Consider the following 24,119-nt stretch of genomic DNA (forward strand, 5'->3'; position numbering starts at 1 on the left):
ACAGAAAAGGGAGTGTCGGAAAGCCGAGCGAAAATGGCGAAAGTCAAATCTTCAGGTTCGTTATGAAATTTACAAAGGTATGCTTTGTGTGTTCAACTTGACTTTACATCAAACAAGGGAAAGGTATTTGTCGAAAATCATTTCAAACTGCAGTAACAATTCCCATGTCCTTTTTGCCACAGTTAACAGATTAACAAACCCTCCAGTCTCTCTGCCCTTGGAACTGGTTTCTACTTCCAAGTGCAATGAGTTTGCAAAATTCTTTAATCGAACAGATCAGTTTGTGGATGCAAAACAACGTCCTCCATTTAAACTCAGATAAAACTGAAACCATTGTCTTTGGCCCACAGAAACAACGAGAAAGTGTCATCAGTCACCTCGAGTCTCTCTCTCTAAAGCCTAAAGATCAGGTTCGAAACCTTGGAGTAATCATGGACTCAGACCTAACTTTAAACAGTCACATCAAATCAATAACATCAGCAGCTTTTTACCATCTAAAAAACATTGCCAAGATCAAAAATATAGTGTCCAAAACCAGACTTAGAGAAGCTGATCCATGCTTTTATCTCCAGCAGATTGGATTATTGTAACGGTCTACTCACTGGCCTCTCTAAACGAGCTATCAAACAGTTACAGAACATCCAAAATGCTGCAGCTCGAGTCCTGACAAGAACCAGGAAATATGACCACATTAGTCCAGCGCTCATATCTCTGCACTGGCTTCCAGTCGCTCAGAGAATAGACTTTAAAACAGCTCTGCTTGTGTACAAGTCTCTTCATGGTTTAGCACCAAAGTACATCTCTGACATGTTAGAGCCATATGAACCATTGCGGGCTCTGAGATCCTCTGGGACTGGTCTCCTACTGGTCCCCAGAGTCAGGACTAAACACGGAGAAGCAATGTTTCAGTTTCATGCAGCTAAAATCTGGAATAAACTCCCTGAAATGGTGAGACAGGCTTCATCTGTGACAATGTTGAAATCCAGGCTGAAAACTGTTTTTCAGCTTGGCGTACGACAACTGAGAGTCATCTATTTGCCCTCTTCTCCTTAAATGTAGTTTTTAAATGATATTTATGTTTTATGATTTTGTGTGTGTGATTTTATCTGTATCTTGTAATTTTTAGGAAGCTGTGAAGCACTTTGAATTGCCTCGTGTATGAATTGTGCTCTATAAATAAATTTGCCTTGCCTTGCCAATCTGAATGGATGTAATGGCCACCTGTAACAGCTGACCACTATGTACAATCCCAATTCCAATTAAGTTGGGACATTGTGTAAAATGTAAATAAAAATAGAATACAATGATTTTCAAATCCACTTCAACCCATATTAAATTGAATACACCACAAAGACAAGATATTTAATGTTAAAACTGATAAACTTTATTGTTTTGTGCAAATATTTGCTCATTTTGGAATGGATGCCTGCAATACATTTAAAAAAAGTTGGGACAGGGCAATAAAAGACTGGAAAGTTGATGAATGCTCAAAGAACACCTGCTTGGAACATTCCACAGGTGAACAGGTTAATTGGAAACAGGTGAGTGTCATGATTGGGTATAAAAGGAGCATCCCCAAAAGGCTCAGCCGCTCAGAAGCAAAGATGGGGCAAGGATCACCACTTTACATGAAAAAATAGTCAAACTGTCAAGGATTTTATATAGTTCATGCTCATATTATCATTTATTTCTTATAGTTTATGCTTATATTATTTTCCTCTTAGTGAGAAGAGGATTTTAGAAAGAAAGACTTGTCTGCATTCTTCATGAGTGAGCAAGCTATTTTTCATTTTACATAAGTGCCTTATCCTGCTGTGGACGAGCCGCAAGGCTCATGTCGCAGGAATGGAAGGTTCTAGCAGTCACCTTGTCCCGATATCTCCCTCTTGCAGACATGACTCATGTGTAACCTCCCGACTGTCCTTGTTTGTTTTTTCTCATGTTGATGAACTAAATAAAAGGCTGGGCCAGAGGAGGGGATTTTGGGAGAGCTTTGGAGCTTAGCACATAAGCTGCTTCTTGTTCTCCTCCTCTGCGCAGAGCAAAAAATATATATATTTGTCTCTCTCTGACTGGTTTCTTTACAGTGTCTGTGCCTCTCATTTCTTTAAAAACAGGGTGCAAACCCAACAGTTTTTTCTTGGCGCCCAACGTGGGGCGTCGACAGATCTTCTTGAGCGAACGGGGGAAGACACGCCGCAGACCGTGCACAGCCGATTCCACTAGAGGGATCGAAGGAAAGTCCTGAGGAGTGAATTCTCCGTCGGGCCGGTGACTATAGACGTCCACCTCCGCTCGCCGCAGTAGATTGACGACGCCTCCGAACCAAATGAGGGGTGCAACAAATTAACGTAAGTAATTACTGCCTGCCTGTGAGGAAAATATGTTGAGGAGGGGTTCGAGTCCCCATCCGGAATAAAGTGCGGGGGGGGGAGTTAGAGTCTCCGGTCCTGCCCACATTTGGCGGAGGGGTTGAGTCCCCATCCGGAATAAAGTGCGGGGGAGGGAGTTAGAGTCTCCGGTCCTGCCGGCACAGGTGGCGGAGGGGTTCGAGTCCCCATCCCGCAGAGAAATACAGGAGGAGTAAGAATAAATTTCAGGAGAAGCAGTTAGAGAGACGCGAATTAATTGACTATTGCAAAAGTGAAACTAAGTGGTTTGTGGTATGAATGAGAGAAAATTCTGTTTTTGTTGTTTTGTTGTAAGGATTTTGTTGTTATTTATGTCTTGATATAAAATGATTATTTATTTTTTTTAAGATGAGGGCTTGTCTGTAATTGCAATCATTGATGAAATCTGTAATTTATTTTGTATATGTGTGAGAGTTGGAGCGGTTGTGGGAGTGGTGTGTGTGTGACAGTGTCGGACTGTATGTGTGGTATTGTTTGACTGAGTATTCCTTAGTAATATAAAAGAATGAGACTGTGAGTGACTGAAGCACGGACAGCTTGATATCCCATTTTATCAGGGGATAAAAGTGGAGCCGTTGTCTGCAAAGTAGGTCATTTTAAGTCCATACGCACCACACTCACATATTCCCGACAAGTCTGCAAAGAGGGGGATTCCAAGGAAGGTCCCCCCACGGGGTAGAAGCTTGACCTGAACTTTGCAGAGTGAAGGGGAATAGGTGAACAACATGGGAAACACATGCACAGAAAATAAGCCCCTATTTCAGGGCGACGAAAAATACATGCACAAACGCAATCCGGAAAATCTGAAGTACATAACTAAATGGAAAAAGAAATATGGCTTTTCAGGTAAATTGGTTATGCCAGATTGTGAAGGTTTGGTGTTAAAACTTACAGCAGCAGCAGCAAATAAAAAGGGTAACAGGAAAGCAAGAAAAGAAGGAGAAATAGAGTGTGCAAAAGTATGGCTCAGTGAAGCACAGATGACAGTAGAGGCCATAAAGAGGAAAAAAAACCTGTGGTGACTCTAAAGGTACATGGACAGGACATGGATTTTCTCTGTGACACAGGAGCATGTAGGACAGTGATAACAGACAGACCTCCCGGAACTAAATTTGCAAAAGAAGTCGTTTGGGTAAAATCTGCAAATAGACAGGTGAATTCAGAGAAAATATTGAAGTTTGTCAATTTTGAAGATCCTGAAACGAAACAAACTGCTTGTGTCTGTGTGGTTTATTCGCCCCATTGTCCAGTAAATTTACTGGGACGAGATTTGCCTTATCTATAGGAGTCATGCCAACAGTAGGTGGTATGAGAGCTGTGAGGCAGCCCGCTACTGTATATACAAATTTGGCCCAGGCCTGGCAGTACTCTTTGGATCTGTCAGAGATGAGACAAACTGAACAATTATTAGAGGAAGGTCTGACGACCTGTGAAAACAGAGAACATGTAGTAATGATGTCACCAAAAGATCTACACAAACTATGCTATTCACTCCAGGCCAGGCTGGGCGAATGGAGACTCGGCTCCGCACCGTGGAAAACAGCAGTACCAGGCCCCTGTGTCGGTGCGGACCAAGGTAGCTTAGCCGCCGTTAGTTACCCCCTGGCAGATCCCGAGCAGCCGGGAAAGCAGGCTGACTGGGTGACTGTGAGGAGGAAGCGTAGCCCTAAACAGAAGCCCCTGTACACCGCCAACCCGTTCACATCTCTAACCGTTTTTCCCCACTCAACGACACACCCGCCGGGATCAAACTCTGGTTATTGGCGACTCTGTTTTGCGAATGTGAAGTTAGCGACACCAGCAACTATAGTCAATTGTCTTCCGGGGGCCAGAGCAGGCGACATTGAAGGAAATTTGAAACTGCTGGCTAAGGCTAAGCGTAAATTTGGTAAGATTGTAATTCACGTCGGCAGTAATGACACCCTTACGCCAATCGGAGGTCACTAAAATTAACATTAAATCGGTGTGTAACTTTGCAAAAACAATGTCGGACTCTGTAGTTTTCTCTGGGCCCCTCCCCAATCAGACCGGGAGTGACATGTTTAGACGCATGTTCTCCTTGAATTGCTGGCTGTCTGAGTGTCCAAAAATGAGGTGGGCTTCATAGATAATTGGCAAAGCTTCTGGGGAAAACCTGGTCTTGTTAGGAGAGACGGCATCCATCCCACTTTGGATGAGCAGCTCTCATTTCTAGAAATCTGGCCAATTTTCTTAAATCCTCCAAACCGTGACTATCCAGGGTTGGGACCAGGAAGCAGAGTTGTAGTCTTACACACCTCTCTGCAGCTTCTCTCCCCCTGCCATCCCCTCATTACCCCATCCCCGTAGAGACGGTGCCTGCTCCCAGACCACCAATAACCAGCAAAAATCTATTTAAGCATAAAAATTCAAAAAGAAAAAATAATATAGCACCTTCAACTGCACCACAGACTAAAACAGTTAAATGTGGTCTATTAAACATTAGGTCTCTCTCTTCTAAGTCCCTGTTGGTAAATGATATATAATTGATCAACATATTGATTTATTCTGCCTTACAGAAACCTGGTTACAGCAGGATGAATATGTTAGTTTAAATGAGTCAACACCCCCGAGTCACACTAACTGTCAGAATGCTCGTAGCACAGGCCGGGGCGGAGGATTAGCAGCAATCTTCCATTCCAGCTTATTAATTAATCACAAACCCAGACAGAGCTTTAATTCATTGAAAGCTTGACTCTTAGTCTTGTCCATCCAAATTGGAAGTCCCAAAACCAGTTTTATTTGTTATTATCTATCGTCCACCTGGTCGTTACTGTGAGTTTCTCTGTGAATTTTCAGACCTTTTGTCTGACTTAGTGCTTAGCTCAGATAAGATAATATAGTGGGCGATTTTAACATCCACACAGATGCTGAGAATGACAGCCTCAACACTGCATTTAATCTATTATAGACTCTATTGGCTTTGCTCAAATAAATGAGTCCACCCACCACTTTAATCATATCTTAGATCTTGTTCTGACTTATGGTATGGAAATAGAAGACTTAACAGTATTCCCTGAAAACTCCCTTCTGTCTGATCATTTCTTAGTAACATTTACATTTACTCTGATGGACTACCCAGCAGTGGGGAATAAGTTTCATTACACTAGAAGTCTTTCAGAAAGCGCTGTAACTAGGTTTAAGGATATGATTCCTTCTTTATGTTCTCTAATGCCATATACCAACACAGTGCAGAGTAGCTACCTAAACTCTTTAAGTGAGATAGAGTATCTCGTCAATAGTTTTACATCCTCATTGAAGACAACTTTGGATGCTGTAGGTCCTCTAAAAAAGAGAGCTTTAAATCAGAAGTGCCTGACTCCGTGGTATAACTCACAAACTCGTAGCTTAAAGCAGATAACCCGTAAGTTGGAGAGGAAATGGCGTCTCACTAATTTAGAAGATCTTCACTTAGCCTGGAAAAAGAGTCTGTTGCTCTATAAAAAAGCCCTCCGTAAAGCTAGGACATCTTTCTACTCATCACTAATTGAAGAAAATAAGAACAACCCCAGGTTTCTTTTCAGCACTGTAGCCAGGCTGACAAAGAGTCAGAGCTCTATTGAGCTGAGTATTCCATTAACTTTAACTAGTAATGACTTCATGACTTTCTTTGATAACAAAATTTTAACTATTAGAGAAAAAATTACTCATAACCATCCCAAAGACGTATCGTTATCTTTGGCTGCTTTCAGTGATGCCTGTATTTGGTTAGACTCTTTCTCTCCGATTGTTCTGAGTTATTTTCATTAGTTACTTCATCCAAACCATCAACATGTTTTATAGACCCCATTCCTACCAGGCTGCTCAAGGAAGCCCTACCATTATTTAATGCTTCGATCTTAAATATGATCAGTCTATCTTTGTTAGTTGGCTATGTACCACAGGCTTTTAAGGTGGCAGTAATTAAACCATTACTTAAAAAGCCATCACTTGACCCAGCTATCTTAGCTAATTATAGGCCAATCTCCAACCTTCCTTTTCTCTCAAAAATTCTTGAAAGGGTAGTTGTAAAACAGCTAACTGATCATCTGCAGAGGAATGGTCTATTTGAAGAGTTTCAGACAGGTTTTAGAATTCATCATAGTACAGAAACAGCATTAGTGAAGGTTACAAATGATCTTCTTATGGCCTTGGACAGTGGACTCATCTCTGTGCTTGTTCTGTTAGACCTCAGTGCTGCTTTTGATACTGTTGACCATAAAATTTTATTACAGAGATTAGAGCATGCCATAGGTATTAAAGGCACTGCGCTGCGGTGGTTTGAATCATATTTGTCTAATAGATTACAATTTGTTCATGTAAATGGGGAATCTTCTTCACAGACTAAAGTTAATTATGGAGTTCCACAAGGTTCTGTGCTAGGACCAATTTTATTCACTTTATACATGCTTCCCTTAGGCAGTATTATTAGACGGTATTGCTTAAATTTTCATTGTTACGCAGATGATACCCAGCTTTATCTATCCATGAAGCCAGAGGACACACACCAATTAGCTAAACTGCAGGATTGTCTTACAGACATAAAGACATGGATGACCTCTAATTTCCTGCTTTTAAACTCAGATAAACTGAAGTTATTGTACTTGGCCCCACAAATCTTAGAAACATGGTGTCTAACCAGATCCTTACTGTGGATGGCATTACCCTGACCTCTAGTAATACTGTGAGAAATCTTGGAGTCATTTTTGATCAGGATATGTCATTCAAAGCGCATATTAAACAAATATGTAGGACTGCTTTTTTGCATTTACGCAATATCTCTAAAATCAGAAAGGTCTTGTCTCAGAGTGATGCTGAAAAACTAATTCATGCATTTATTTCCTCTAGGCTGGACTATTGTAATTCATTATTATCAGGTTGTCCTAAAAGTTCCCTAAAAAGCCTTCAGTTAATTCAAAATGCTGCAGCTAGAGTACTGACGGGGACTAGAAGGAGAGAGCATATCTCACCCATATTGGCCTCTCTTCATTGGCTTCCTGTTAATTCTAGAATAGAATTTAAAATTCTTCTTCTTACTTATAAGGTTTTGAATAATCAGGTCCCATCTTATCTTAGGGACCTCGTAGTACCATATCACCCCAATAGAGCGCTTCGCTCTCAGACCGCAGGCTTACTTGTAGTTCCTAGGGTTTGTAAGAGTAGAATGGGAGGCAGAGCCTTCAGCTTTCAGGCTCCTCTCCTGTGGAACCAGCTCCCAATTCAGATCAGGGAGACAGACACCCTCTCTACTTTTAAGATTAGGCTTAAAACTTTCCTTTTTGCTAAAGCTTATAGTTAGGGCTGGATCAGGTGACCCTGAACCATCCCTTAGTTATGCTGCTATAGACGTAGACTGCTGGGGGGTTCCCATGATGCACTGTTTCTTTCTCTTTTTGCTCTGTATGCACCACTCTGCATTTAATCATTAGTGATCGATCTCTGCTCCCCTCCACAGCATGTCGTTTTCCTGGTTCTCTCCCTCAGCCCCAACCAGTCCCAGCAGAAGACTGCCCCTCCCTGAGCCTGGTTCTGCTGGAGGTTTCTTCCTGTTAAAAGGGAGTTTTTCCTTCCCACTGTAGCCAAGTGCTTGCTCACAGGGGGTCGTTTTGACCGTTGGGGTTTTACATAATTATTGTATGGCCTTGCCTTACAATATAAAGCGCCTTGGGGCAACTGTTTGTTGTGATTTGGCGCTATATAAAAAAATTGATTGATTGATTATTTTATGATTACTATTTTTGGTGGGAAATGCTTAGAGAACATTTTACGGTGTGTGGACATTTTTGGCTTTTGGACTTTGTGGACGTTTTGGGTGTGGACGTTTTGCTCATCTGCATGCTCGTCGTCCTCATCGGGGTCTCGACCTGACTCCAGTTCGTCGTCGTAACCGACTTGAGTGGGCAAATGCTCACAGTCGCTGGCGTTTGGCACGTTGGAGAGGTGTTCTCTTCATGGATGAATCCTGGTTCACACTGTCCAGGGCAGATGGCAGACAGCGTGTGTAGCGTCGTGTGGGTGAGCGGTTTTCTGATGTCAATGTTGTGGATCGAGTGGCCCATGGTGGCGGTGGGGTTATGGTATGGGCAGGCGTCTGTTATGGATGAAGAACACAGGTGCATTTTATTGATGGCATTTTGAATGCACAGAGATACCGTGACGAGATCCTGAGGCCCATTGTTGTGCCATACATCCAAGAACATCACCTCATGTTGCTGCAGGATAATGCATGGCCCCATGTTGCAAGGATCTGTACACAATTCTTGGAAGCTGAAAATGTCCCAGTTCTTGCATGGCCGGCATACTCACCGGACATGTCACCCATTGAGCATGTTTGGGATGCTCTGGACCGGCGTATACGACAGCGTGTACCAGTTCCTGCCAATATCCAGCAACTTCGCACAGACATTGAAGAGGAGTGGACCAACATTCCACAGGCCACAATTGACAATCTGATCAACTCTATGTGAAGGAGATGTGTTGCACTGCATGAGGCAAATGGTGGTCACACCAGATACTGACTGGTATCCCCCCCCAATAAAACAAAACTGCACCTTTCAGAGTAGCCTTTTATTGTGGGCAGTCTAAGGCACACCTGTGCACTAATCATGGTGTCTAATCAGCATCTTGATATGGCACACCTGTGAGGTGGGATGGATTATCTCAGAAAAGGATGCTCACTATCACAGATTTAGACTGGTTTGTGAACAATATTTGAGGGAAATGGTGATATTGTGTATGTGGAAAAAGTTTTAGATCTTTGAGTTCATCTCATACAAAATGGGAGCAAAACCAAAAGTGTTGCGTTTATATTTTTGTTGAGTGTATATATATATATATAATGGCGAGTTTGATTGTTGTTGTCTGACACCGTCGGACGTCGCATTTGTGACTCACTCTCTGACCAATCAATGGCGGGCAGTCTGGTGACATCACATTTTAGTTTTGGCTCGGCTCACTTGGAACCGCTCCCGAGCAGGTACTAAAAAAAAGCAGCCGGTACCAGATACTACCCTAATGGAAAAGCAAAAAAAAACCGAGTAGAATCGAGCTGAGTAGTGCCGAGTAGTGCTACTTTTGTGAAGTAGAAAAGCGCCTTAAGGTACAGTGAGGAAAATAAGTATTTGAACACCCCGCGATTTTGTTCTCCCACTTAGAAATAATGGAGGCGTCTGAAATTTTCATCTTAGGTGCATGTCCACTGTGAGAGACATAATCTAAAAAAAAAAAAAATCCAGAAATCACAATGTATGATTTTTTTAATAATTTATTTGTATGTTACTGCTGAAAATGAGTATTTGAACACCTGTGAAAATCAATGTTAATATTTGGTACAGGAGTCTTTTTATTTTGCAATTACAGAGGTCAAACATTTCCTGTAGTTTTCCACCAGGTTTGCACACACTGCAGCAGGGATTTTGGTCCACTCCTCCATACAGATCTTCTCCAAATCTTTCAGGTTTGGAGTTTCAGCTCCCTCCAAAGAGTTTCTATTGAGTTCAGGTCTGGAGACTGGCCAGGCCACTCCAGGACCTTGAAATGCTTCTTACAGAGACCACCCCCAGAGTATGATGTTTCTACCCCCATGCTTCATGGTTGGAATGGTTTTCTTGGGGTTGTTCTCATCCTCTAAACATAGTAAGTGGAGTTGATTCCAAAAAGCTCTATTCTGGTCTCATCTGGCCACATGACCATCTCCCATGCCTCCTCTAGGTCATCCAGATGGTCACTGGTGAACTTTAAATGGGCCTGGACATGTGCTGGCTTGAGCAGGGGGACCTTGCTGCCCTGCAGGATTTTAAACCATGACAGCATCATGTGTTACTAATGTAATCTTTGTGACTGTGGTGCCAGCTCTCTTCAGGTCATTGACCAGGTCCTCCTGTGTAGTTCTGAACTTTCTCAGAATCATCCTTACCCCACAAAGTGAGATCTTGCATGGAATCCCAGACCGAGGGAGATTGAAAGTCATTTTGTGTTTCTTCCACTTTCTAATAAATAATCATAACAGTTGTTGTCTTCTACCAAGCTGCTTGCCTGTTGTCCTGTAGTCCATCCCAGCTTTGTGCAGGTCTACAGTTTTGTCCCTGGTGTCCTCAGACAGCTCTTTGGTCTTGGCTATGGTGGACAGGTTGGAGTGTGATTGATTGAGTGTGTGAACAGGTGTCTTTTATACAGGTAACAAGTTCAAACAGGTGCAATTAATACAGGTAAAGAGTGCAGAATAAGAGGGCTTCTTAAAGAAAAATTAACAGGTCTGTGTGAGCCAGAATTCTTGCTGGTTGGTAGGTGTTCAAATACTTATTTGCAGCAGTAACATACAAATAAATTATTAAAAAAATCATACATTGTGATTTCCAGATTTTTTTTTTTTTTTTTTAGATTATGTCTCTCACAGTGGACGTGCACCTAAGATGAAAATTTCAGACCCCTCCATGATTTCTAAGTGGGAGAACCTAGGGTGTTCAAATACTTGTTTTCCTCACTGTATATGTAAATATCTAAAAAAAAAAAAAAAAAAAAAAAGAATAGAAGAGTAGAACAGAGTATAGTAGAGCCAATTAGGTGCATGGCCTTGAGAACCAGGGCTAGTAGGTTGAAAAGCTTTTTTATCCCATGGGAACTCTCCCTACTCACCCAAGTGGCCCAAGAAAATGGACATCATGTATATAAGTGATATTTACACAATAAGGATAATAAACAACATATACAAGAAATATAGTTACTACATAATATTACAGGAGTTAGCTTCTAAAACCTAAATATTCATACAGGAGAAGATTGTATTAAACATATACCTAGTCTGTAGACTAGTAGTAAAATAAATTATAGCCAGTAGGCTAAGCTATAAATATGGTTATTTTATTCTAGAAACAGAAGCTATGATGTAATATTTTTTTAGGTATCTATCTAAAGTTCACCTTGCTAGCTTACTATAGAAAGACAAAATACATATTCTATTTGATATCTATTGGAAACCCCAAACTTGGATACTATAGGTTGATATCTATTAAAGAACACATACACTGAAGAATAATTAAAAATCTACACCATGTAAAATAAAAATGTAAATAATGAAAATAAGCTAACTATAGCTAGATGAGCTATCATTAAATTAGCTGTTAATAAGCCAACCGTGCCTTGCTAGTTATTTTTCCTGAACATTTTTTTGTCAAGAGCATCAGTTAAAATTTTAATTCGCCTTAAAAGGGAAACTGTGGAACTTTTCAACTTGGGCTCCATTTTTTTGATGTTTGAGGTTTCATATTTTCATTCATTGCACTTGCTTCATTCATTTCACCTGCTGAGTATTAAGAGATGGGCATTAGAAAATTTTGTAGGTTGGGTTGGTTATGAAAAGTAAAGGCCCCCTGACACAAGCATGTCTTTGACACTAGCATGCAAGTCGTAGTGATGATTCCACCCGCTGTGTTCCCAGCTGGACGCTGTTCTTTGTTCTACCGGCTGCCATATGCTTTGCGCCGGAGGCTGTGTACATAAAATAATAATTTTGTGTCAGATTAATCATTTTCTCTGCAAATTGGCTGTTGAAAACAGCTGTAATCACTTCCTGAATCACAAAAGATCGCTCCAGCTTAAGCTATTTGCACACGCACATGCATGCCTAACAAGCTGCAGAAAGCCTTTTGAGCCGTCTAAAAAGATAATTATTTGTCATTCTTGTGTGCAGCTGTTAAAGTACGTTTATGAGAGATTGAACTTCTTGTTATAATCATTCAAACAAGCTGCGCTCTGATGCGATCCCTTGACGTCACCACTCACTCTGTTCACTTCTTCTTTACTCCACTTGACGAGGTGCACATCGCGTTGGTGATTAGATCGAGCCACATAGCACGACATTTATGTGTGAAAGACTTTTTTGAACATTTCAAAATCCTCTGTGCGCAAAAGCATATGCCGGTGCCCCTCTCGCATCCTGTCTGCAACCGCAAAAGACGAGTTTACTCTCCAGCACGATACAGGTCGTGCTAGTGCGTGAGTCAAAGGCATGCTCGTGTCAGGGGGCCTTAAGTGCACAAATGTCAGTGGATGGTAACAGGTTAGCAGTGTGTAAATGAGGATTTTGTGTGTGTTAATGACTGCAAGAGCAAAATGAACAGCATCAGAAGACCCTGAGTGTTCTGCATGAAATTCTGCCTGAAAAGAGGGTGGGCAGATACACAACAGTGTGTTCATCGTAATGCCCACTGCTCCATATATTTCAATAAAATGTCTGATTTCATCCCAAATAACTCACCTGTTTAGTGCCAGACAGTGACAGATCCTGTATGTCCCACTTTGTGCACAACTCATACTGTATATTCTCAAAGTGACATCATTGTCATGCAAGTACTACTTGGCGGTCTGACACTGAAGGACAGGAACAAACTGAGTCAGATTATTAAATGGTCCAGTCGGCTGATTGGTGAGTCGCAGCTGAGTTTAGAGTCCCTGTACACCGAACAATTACAGCGGATAACCAGCTGCATCACAGGTGATGACTCCCACCCTCTGGCTAATGAATTTCAGCTCCTACCTTCTGGCCATAGGTTTAAAGTCCCAAGGTGTAGGACAAAACGCTACAGGAGTAGTTTTGTCCCAGCAGCAATTGTGCAATTGAACAAATCTTAGTAGGTTTTGCACATACGAGGGCTGTCAATAAAGTAACGGTCCTTTTTATTTTTTTCAAAAACTATATGGATTTCATTCATATGTTTTTACGTCAGACATGCTTGAACCCTCGTGCGCATGCGTGAGTTTTTCCACGCCTGTCGGTGACATCATTCGCCTGTGAGCACTCCTTGTGGGAGGAGTCGTCCAGCCCCTCGTCGGAATTCCTTTGTCTGAGAAGTTGCTGAGAGACTGGCGCGTTGTTTGATCAAAATTTTTTCTAAACCTGTGAGACACATCGAAGTGGACACGATTCAAAAAATTAAGCTGGTTTTCAGTGAAAATTTTAACGGCTGATGAGAGATTTTGAGGTGAGACTGTCGCTTTAAGGACTTTTCACGGTGCGAGACGTCGCTCAGCGCTCTCAGGCGGCGTCATCAGCCTGTTCAAGCTGAAAACCTCCACATTTCAGGCTCTATTGATCCAGGACGTCGTGAGAGAACAGAGAAGTTTCAGAAGAAGTCGGTTTCAGCATTTTATCCGGATATTCCACTGTTAAAGGAGATTTTTTTAATGAAAGACGTGCGGACGGGTCCGCGCGTCGGGACGCAGCCGCCGCGACGCTCCGCCACAGGAAAAACACCTCTGTTGGAAGCCTTAAGGACAAGTTGGAACATGTCCTGCCTGTTAACAATTTCTCATATACTCACTCCACTGAAAGCCATCAAAAGCCGCCTGGATTTTACAAATGGTTATCAACACGGAGGTGTTTTTTCCTGTGCCGCCGCACCGCGTCGGCTGCGTCCCGATGCGCGGATCCGTCCGCCGTCTTTCATTAAAAAAAATCTCCTTTAACAGTGGAATATCGTATAAAATGCTGAAACCGACTTCTTCTGAAACTTCTCTGTTCTCTCACGACATCCTGGATCAATAGAGCCTGAAATGTGGAGGTTTTCAGCTTGAACAGGCTGATGACGCCGCCTGAGAGCGCTGCGCGACGTCTCGCACCGTGAAAAGTCCTTAAAGCGACAGTCTCACCTCAAAATCTCTCATCAGCCGTTAAAATTTTCACTGAAAAACCAGCTTAATTTTTCGAACCGTGTCCACTTCGATGTGTCCTCACAGGTTTAGAAAAAATTTTGATCAAACAACGCGGTCAGTCTCTCAGCAACTTCTCAGACAAAGGAATTCCGACGAGGGGCTGGACGACTCCTCCCACAAGGAGTGCTCACAAGTGAATGACGTCACCGACAGGCATGAAAAACTCACGCATACGCACGAGGGTTCAAGCATGTCTGAGCTAAAAACATATGAATGAAATCCATATAGTTTTTGAAAAAAATAAAAAGGACCGTTACTTTATTGACAGCCCTCATATTTATATATTTATATATTTATTTGCTCTTTGCACATCAGTTTTATGCTGACCATCTTTTAGTGGTTTTTCCTGAGGCTTCTTTTTTAGTGTTTAGTAAGTTTGTGAGTCCCCGGTGGTGTCTGTGTTACAATTTGTTTTGCACATGTTCTTTGTTAGTGTTTTTAGTGTTTTCATTGTTATTGTTGTGTTTGACTAACATGGACGCCCTTTTCTGTTTGCTGCAAGTCAAATCTACCTACGGGTACGAATAAAGTAACCTGAACCTGGTCTTTTTTACAGAACTCTTGAAAGACCAGCACACAGTGGCCACATGCCGTTAATATTCGGGTTAAGGTCATATTCCGGTTTCTGAATCATTAGGAATAACCCGTTTACATGCTTAAGCAGACAGAGTTACTCCTGTATACATGGTCATTGGTATCATTTGGAATATCCCCATCTAAACAGCAATGCACGTCTTCCATGGGTGCTTGATTTAGTCTGGCGTTCGTGCAAATCCTGCTTCACGTAACTTTTTGGCCATCTTCTTGTAAATGTCACTATCTCATACATTCTACCGTCAATAAAAGACATTATATTCAGTCTTTCACGATACTAATGAAGTACAGTGGGTCCCATTGTTTATCGCGGGAGTTACGTTCTAAAAATAACCCACAATAGGCGAAATCTGCGAAGTAGTCAGTGTTAGTTTTTACATTCATTATAGATGTTTTAAGGCTGTAAATCCCCCTCAACTACACACTTTATACACTTTTCTCAAACAGGCATTAAACATTTTCTCCACTTTTCTCTCCTGTGTGAACACTCTTTTTCTTCTGGGTGAGAAGAAACAGACACACACAGAACACAATGCGCATTGCTCTCTCTTCGCCTCCCTGCCTCTGGGGGTATGGATGGGGGACCCACAAAAAAATCCAAGTCATGGCTACGGAGCTCTGTGGCTGCGGTATACCGAGACCCTGCTGGCGCTGTGGATTTTCCCACAAATGCCAGAGTGCTCCACATCAAAACAGTGAGCGTAGTCTCTGGACCTGTTGCAGAGTTGGTGCAGCTCTGCACAGCAGAGAGGGGGGAGCGTGGCCACTGCGGCGTTTACCGAGCCCGCAAACTCAGTAAGCGCATTGGAGGCAGTGACAGCATCACAGTGATGCCGACCAGTGCTGCAACCGGCCCGCCTGATAAGGACGCAGAACACAATGCGCTGTTCTACATCTGCTTCTGTGGTGTCCGGTGGGTTTGCGCGCGCCGCATACAAGTAGTTGCTGTACACAAAAGCCAAGATTCCTTGCGGATAGGACATGGCCAGAACACAAAATAATGTTTCCTTTCTATGGGATATCCCGATGCGCATTTATATGACCTGATATTCGGGTTAGAAGGAGTAACTCAGGGGTCTATCGGGTTTTTAAAAAATAAATACATAAATTGAGACACTACCAGTATTCCCATTTAATAGTAATGAAATTGTTGGGAATGGTAGTGACACGACCCACAACAGAGGGCGTAAATGAACGGACAATGGAAGGAGTCAAATTATAACACTTTACTGGTGTGAATGTCACAACCAAACACAGCAAATCAGAATGTGCAACAGTCAATTAATAAAAGGTGTCGTGTGGGCAGGCTCGACGATAGGAGACGCCCGTCTGGAAACGAACCGGAACCACACGATTTCCACCGCCACCTGAAACCCGAGGAATACTGGAGCCGCCAAGGCCCGGAGTCCCCAGGTGGCCACCTTCCCGGCGTGTCGGATCTGGTACTGCTGGCAGAAAGCAAAAGACAGTCAAAGGGTGGGTGTGTGAACACCCAGTAACAATGGTGAGAATGCCACCTCCACCTCTCACTCAGCGCGTTGCAGCGGTCTCAGCTGAAAAGGAGCGCCAGTCTTGCACAGCCTCCTCAAAACGACCGGTTCTCTCCTGCAAACACTCACATAATAGATTTATCGATCTCACAAAAGGGGGCTGAGAGTATTACCTCCAGATGAAGATGATATCTCGGCAGTTTGGTGGAGGTGTCTTCCTGCTTTTATACCAGATGTGTTGATTAGTGACAGCTGTCACGGATGATGGGTGACAGCTGTCACCACGGCTTGTTCCTGAGGCGGCAGCGCCCTCTCGTGCCTGAAGCCCGCACTTCAGGCAGGGCGCCTTCTGGTGGTGGGCCAGCAGTACCTCCTCTTCTGGCAGCCCACCCAACAGAAATAGCAATTGAAACAAAGAAAAGGTTGAAAAAAAAATATATAGTGGTGAAAAATGTCAATATCAGCTGTTAGAACATTTAAAATTAATTTTTGTCTGACGACACATTAAGTCTTTTTCTCCGCAAGCACAAAGTGCCAGTCAGTAACTGTGAGCCAGGATCAGGAGTCGGTCCCTTCATACTTCCAAGGAGCCATAGAGCATCGCCTCACTCCTATAATAAAGGAAAATTTAAACAACTTTAGTCAACCTCAACTACTGTTACTCTAAGGATGTTGAAACTATATTAAGTTGTCTTTCCTTCAGTTTTTTTTACTCTTATATTTGTGGCCCAGTTTTGGCACAGCAGTAGGATTCTTATCCTCTCAAGCCCAGATAATTCTGTTTTTCCTTCCACTGTGTTGAATCTTGTTGTTGCAGAAATAGGTCAAGCAGTTTGTCACAGTCTGTGTCAAACTGAAGTGAAATATGAGTACAATCATTCTAGCCACTTTCAGAGAAGTATTTGTGACAGATCCATTAAAAGAAGTGGTGTTTTGAGATTACTGTATACCTGCCAAGGCATCACTATATATGATTTTGTGCTTACTCATTGTATGTGTTCCTAGGAAACTCCTACTTTCCAGCTTTTCTGTTGAATTACAAATGTACGTTCTCAATATTTGATTAATGATGTGTCAGGTGTTATCTTTCTGATTCACCAGCAGCCTGATGAGGCAAATCTAAAAAAACATCTTACATTAGGTTGATGCATCTAAAACACAATAAAAGTCTTCATCAGTCCACACAACCAAACCAGTTAGTGTCACCCTGCCTCATTGGTCACCGAAAAATTGCATCGTTGGTCCTCAGCCAAGCAGGTGTCAAGCTGGCCTGCGGGGGCTTGGTTCCTGGTCCAACAGTGCTAATCCATCTGCTGCAAATTGACAAGCCGTGAGGACTGCATTGGGTTCAGGTATAAATCTCCATTAGGCTCAGATGCTACCTGTCTGACTTTGTAATTGACTCCTTATTGGATGCTGCTCCAAAACAATATTAATCCAGTATGATGTTATGAGGACTAATGTCACTGGCAGCTCACTAAATGTAAATCAAATGGCACCTGCATCCAGGAGTTCTAGCTTTCTAATACAGGCTGCTTATAAGCTCTGTTTTGCAGTATCCATCCACTCATAATAGCCATGGTGATGCTGCTCTCTACTTGCCCTGATTGGGTCTATTGTGGATCAGCAATGCGACAGAGACAATAAGTGTCTCCTCTCAAATGGTTTTCATGACAAACTGTTTATGAGTAACAAAATGCAGGTGAAAAAAACAAGGTTATAAAATTTGAGTGATTCCAGTGTGAAGTGTCTGAGCCCAGATTCAAATCTGATCATGATCAAATTCTTAAATATCTGTTAATGGTTGGGCTTTCAATAATTATTGTGTTTTGTTGGCTGACATCACACAGTACCCTGAAATTAAAAACTTACCAGTTTGCCAGATAAAGGCAGCCACCCTCAAAACTGCTGTCAAGTGGATTCCTGTGGTTTCCTAGATCCACATTTCGATTTGGAATCCCTCTAAAGTTCACTGTTGTTCAAAGTATATACATCAGGTTTTATCAAAATTATTCATCATTACTTTATTGAGGAAATCCTGCTAACAGACAGACAGATGAAGACAAAAATAGCTTCCTCCAGACAGTCCTGGTAAAAATTGTTGGTACTCCTGATTTTCAAGTAAATGATTCTGAATGAAGGTCTTGAACCAGTTAAATGTACAAAAATGAAGGCAGGAATAATTGATATATCAGTAGTAACACACAAAAAAGAAAGTTGATATTGTTGAATGTTCCAGAACAGAAACATTTTTGTAATAAGTTAAAAGGTTTTTTAAAAGGTTACAATTTTTTTGTCTGAGTGTGATAACAACACTGATGTCACTTCCTGTCTTCTTCTGAACATTATGCATATCTTTTTACCATAAACTGTACATATTCTGGACAAATCAGCTACAAAATTTCTAGTCTGGGTGTCCTTGTGTTGGCAGGGCTTACTCCGCCTACATTACCAACCCATATGAAGATGTCGAGTGTGGTGTAATTTCCCCCAATTATTTATGTAAAATACTGCCCCTTTCAAAGAGCCAAAATGTTATATTCCTCATTTTGAATTTATTGAAGGTCACGTTGAAACCGGACCGGCGTCCCCACAGACGGACTCCATCTTGTGAAGGGACCATGAACGCAGCTTGTACAACACTTTTATATAATGTGGGCGTTACAGTGGGTGTAGTATAGTCTCACAATTCTAATGTTACTGGCTCTCACAAACAGGGGGAGCTCATCCCTTATCTACAACTTGCACATGCGTGATGGAAGTGAAACTTAACTCTTATGTTTAAACTTTAAACCAGATTTCAGAGATTTCCAATCAAATAGCAAAAGCAAATACTCGATCACTAACATCAAATAAGGAATTAGCACAAATATTGTGGGCAACAGTGTGCAACACTGTGCATGACCTAGGCAGAAGCACAAACTCATATTTGGGTTACTGACAAGCTAAGCTATCATGCTAACTTCATTTTGGGTGTTTGTTAACTCATATTTTAAAAATACAAAGGCTTCAAGGGAGTCACAATCTATTTTCGAAACTCTCATTCGAATTAAGGGTTGCAGGGGGGGGGGATTTAGCCTATCCCAGCGGTCACTGGTTAAGAGGTGGTGTCCACTCTGGACCGTCCATCACAGGAACATATGTAGACAGTTAAACTCATTTACAGTCCCACTCACACCTGTGGTGAATTTAGAGTCACTAATTCATCTAACCTGCATGTCTCCACCCGGAGGTAACCCGGGGAGAACATGCAAACATCAAACAGAAAGGACCAGGTGGGAAGTGGTCCCATAACCTTCTCACTGTGAGCCAACAGTGCTAACCACTAAAGGCCCTTTCACACTGGCGTAAACGTAGAGCCGCGTGTTGTGGCGTTGTGTTTCGTTTAAGTACCCCCGAAATACATGCATACTCAGCCTTTTTCCATGTTCGTTGTAGATTTGCTTGCAGCTGCGTGTGTTTGCTTTTTAATGTGTGTGCACAGTCGCGTGTAGCCCTTGCCGCTATTTAAAACCAATATATTTTATATATTTTTGTTGGTGTCAGATTATTTACAACAACGATTATTGAGAGGCTTGGGTTTTCAGGGGCCTCTGTTGGTCCCTGAACCTCACTTTAAAAACCACTAATTTATTTTTTCAATATTCATCTCAAATGTCCCAGAAAGTGTGCAGTTAGGTGTGAAAAAATCAAATTTTTGCCGCATGCACAGGTGGGGTGGGTGCCCCAGGGATTTCTGCCTGGAGCCTCAAGAGACCCTAGCAACGCCACTGGTGTAGCTATGATTGTTGTTTCACAAGAGCCTGGCTGTTTAACAGAGAAGTGTGTGTGGGTCTTCCAGGAAAAAGAACAACAACTTTATTTACAGCTATTTGCATCCACCTGTTGCTTCACTCATCCGGTCACTAACACCAACTGCTCCACCAGAAGCGGATCCAGCCTTTTATAGGGGCTGAGGCCCCCTCCTGGTTTCTCCAGACACCACACTGGCTTTCTTTTTGTGTCACAGTTTCACTCTCCACTCGTTTTGGATTTTACTTTTACTCAGTACTTTTACTTATAGTACATTTTATATGAGAAATTTAGTTTTGATACTTAAGTAGGGTTGGGTATCAAGAACCAGTTCTTTTCGGGTATCGTTAAGAAACGATTCGATCCACCGACATCAATAGCCTTTTTGCTTAATGATTCCCTTATTGGTCCTTCAGGGCAGCTGTTATTTTTGGGGGTGTTTGTCAGGAAATTTATCATTTGTCTATGTTGATTGCAGACCCTGCAGCAGGTCTGTAATCAACTGCTTCTGCAGCGCGACTCCACTTTGAAGCGTGAACCAATGAAGCCGTGCTTCGATCTGCTGCTTCTTTGATTCGCTGCTCTTCAGAAGCGGCAAGCCAGCTTCTTAACGCCTCTCAAAGCCATTAAAATATGTCAATCTTGAGTCACTTTTGTGTATTAAAGTCACTAACTGGGACTCTTGTCTTGTTGCAGTCAAGAGATGAGTATCGTCCTCCAGTCCGTTTGCACAGCTTCAAACGCTGCACCGCTCTCTGCAGAGACAGAGTCCTGTCGGAATTAATAACATCAAAGCGAATCACTGCATTAAATAAAACGACACCTCTTTCCAAACATTGTAATACAGAGAATAAACTACAATCGACTAAAACATTTTTTTTTTCTCCCAAAATGAAATGTCCTGCATTCTTTATGAATTACATCCTGACATGTAGCAGAGCCAGCTGCAAGAGCTCAGCTCAGATGTATGGAAAGACATCCATGCCAGTAATATCTGAAATGAAATGCTTTTGACAAAAACTACAGATTTTGTTTATTTCTATTTATGTCCAGAGTTTAAGGATCCAGTGAACAATTTCATATTTATTTACTTTAAAACTCAATAAAATGTTGTTGACATAGAAAGCCTGTAAAGCCTACTTTCAGTACACACAAAATTCACAAGAGGTATCGATAAGGGACTCGATAAGGATTCCCTTATAGATTCCCATTATCGATAAGCGGAATCGATAATGGTATTGATGTCAATAAAATCTTATCAATACCCATCCCTATGCTTAAGTACAGTAAATTTCAGATACTTTAAAACTTTTACTCAAGTAATATTTTTAAAGGAGTCTTTAACTTCTACCAAAGTAATTTTAAGGTAACATACTTCTTTCTCTCAAGTATCACTTTGAGGTACTTTATACAAGACTGTCATTTACTCACCAGTATAACTTTGGTGTCATTATTAGTCCACTGTTCAAACAACAGCTCAGTACTGTACAGGAGGAACGTAGCAGTCAATATGTGTCACTGATTTCAAAACGCAGCTCTTTTCCAGCAGACGTGCAGTGCCGTGACATGTCAATCATCTGTGTCCAATCAGATTTCAGGGGAGTCCAGTGCAACTCTGGCCTCCACTCTAGCTCCACCCATGCCAGGAAGTGTTCAACATTTGACATTTCCTGTTTCAATGTGGACTCAATATTCTGCACTTCCTGTTTGGGAATCCCTGTACCATAAGCAAGTTGCGCGCCGCTGCACTCGTAATATATGTTATTACCATGCTACCAGCAGTTATTATATAACCCTTCTGCTGATTTTTAAAATGTTACAAAAAGAGAACAGGTGAAATATTATATAAGCAAGCAGAGAAACATCATTTCCCATGAACTGACATGTAATGAGTTCATTGGTTAGATGTAATTTGATATCCAGCAGAGGGACAGGGCAGATCTTCAGAAGTGCGGACCACAGATCTCGTTCTGCCGTGCACCTTCCCTAAACAGCTGATTTCCAGAGAGAGAGAGAGAGAAAGAGAGAGAGAGGGAGTACATGCAGGGGGGTGGGGTGGGGGTGTTTGTCATTCAACATCCAGCAGTGGGACATGGAAGATCTTCAGAAGGGCAGAGCCCTTGATGACCTATGACCACCCCCCCCAGCTGGCCTTTCACCCAGACCTTGACTGGCATGTACGGCACTGGAGCTGCATTCTGCATATTCCTGCTGCATTCTGCTGGCATTGTGGGGTTTCATGTTGTGTTCTTTCTATTCTTTGTCTCTTTTCTTATTTTATTTTGTTTTGTTTTTTATTGTGTCATGTTTCGTGCTGTGTTGTGTCTGCATTCAACCTGCACTCTGGATTTGCGAGATGCTGCACTCCGAATATACGCATATCATTTGCCACGGCTTCGACACACACATTCTGGGTATTCGTACGGCATGTGTACATTCAGGCTGATTCATGCTTCATTCCTGCTCATTTGTGCCAAGTGTGTTGGTCTCTTGCACACACAATATGTCTACCTTTCTCCTCTCCATCGTGTCAGTCAACTCTGTCCCTTTACCGGTCATACTGTCAGCATTCAAAGTTCCAACTCTCAATTCCACCCTTTCAGTTTTCCTATTCACTCACTGTCTGTGGACACATTCTCTTCCTCATCTTCTTCTTTGCCCAGCAGTAGCCCAATTTCTGCCTGCACCCTGTTGGGCAATGGCACAGGTGCCACTCAGTGTTAACCCGGGCCTCAACTGATCCGGTATGGAATTTCAATTTATACCTTGCATGGTTTTTGTTTTTTTGTTGGCTTGTTTTATGCTGGATTTCCTTCCTGTGACTGGCACTCAGAGTTTAGTGGCTGCACACCCCCTGTGGCTGAGTTAAACCTTTATATATAATGCGAGCAATTCAAGACATTTTCAGTTGAAATCAAAGGGAACAGCATTGGAAGCCAATTAACAAAAGTTGTTGATATTCTTGATGACCCAAGTAAAAGGCTCTGCAGTTTGTTAGTGGGCTTGTAAAATGTCAGATCCTGACATTCAAAGGTCATCTGATCATGTCAGCACATTTGATTTGAGATCAACATACTGCAGGGCCTCCAGATGACGTGAAGCTCTCAGAGAGATGGAGTATATTGTCAAACATGTGACCTCTTTGAACACATTTCATGCTAGCACACAAACAGAAGTCAGGATATAATTGAGACAGTGATACTTTAAATTGGGGAGGTAATGGTCTAGTGGTTAAGCAATGGACTTGAGCCCAGAGGATCCTCAGTTCAAAGCCCCGTCTGACCAGAAAATCAATAAGGGCCCTTGGGCAAGATCCTTAATCCCCAAATTGCTCTCAGTTTGTAATGAGCACCTTGCATGGGAGCAGCCTGACATGAGTGTGTGTGTGTGTGTGTGTGTGTGTGTGTGTGTGTGTGTGTGTGTGTGTGTGTGTGTGTGTGTGTGTGTGTGTGTGTGTGTGTGTGTGTGTGAATAGGTGAATATGAGTCATTACTGTAAAATGCTTTCAGCTTCTGATATAGAGGGAAAAAAGTGCTGTATAAATGCAATCCATTTACCATACAGTTATTAATTTGTAGTTTTGCTGTTGCAGACCACCAGAGGAGAGTAGAAATTAAAACATTACAATGTGTTTATAGTGCAGACTGTTACATTCAAGGGGTATACATTCAAGGGGTTTACCAAATATAGAAAGTACAGCCATTTTTACACATAGTCCCTCCATTTTCAGGGGCTTTAAATAATCTTACTAATAAAAAGTAAATCCCTGCTCCCTTGTTTTTGGGGTCCTACAGCAGATCAGAGGAGGAGCCACATATTGATTTGGTACTGGTTTTACACCAGATGCCCTTCCTGACACAACTCCACATTACATGGAGAAATGGGCAGCAGTGGGGTTTGAACCAAGAATCTTTCACAGTAAAAGCAAACACACTAACCACTTGGTCACCATCCCACTTTTTAAATAATTTTACAAATAATGATTGCTATTTTTTTCTGTACCTGCCTCCCAGTTCGGTACCATCTTCCATGGGTACAGGGTTCAAATTTTCCCTCAATACCTATCATGTCCAACAGGGTTGCCAGAGGATATTTAGTTCTCAGTGCTCACCTCCCTTCCTCCAGT

This window comes from Thalassophryne amazonica, chromosome 7 (genome assembly GCF_902500255.1).
Source record: "Thalassophryne amazonica chromosome 7, fThaAma1.1, whole genome shotgun sequence".
Taxonomy (NCBI): Eukaryota; Metazoa; Chordata; class Actinopteri; order Batrachoidiformes; family Batrachoididae; genus Thalassophryne; species Thalassophryne amazonica.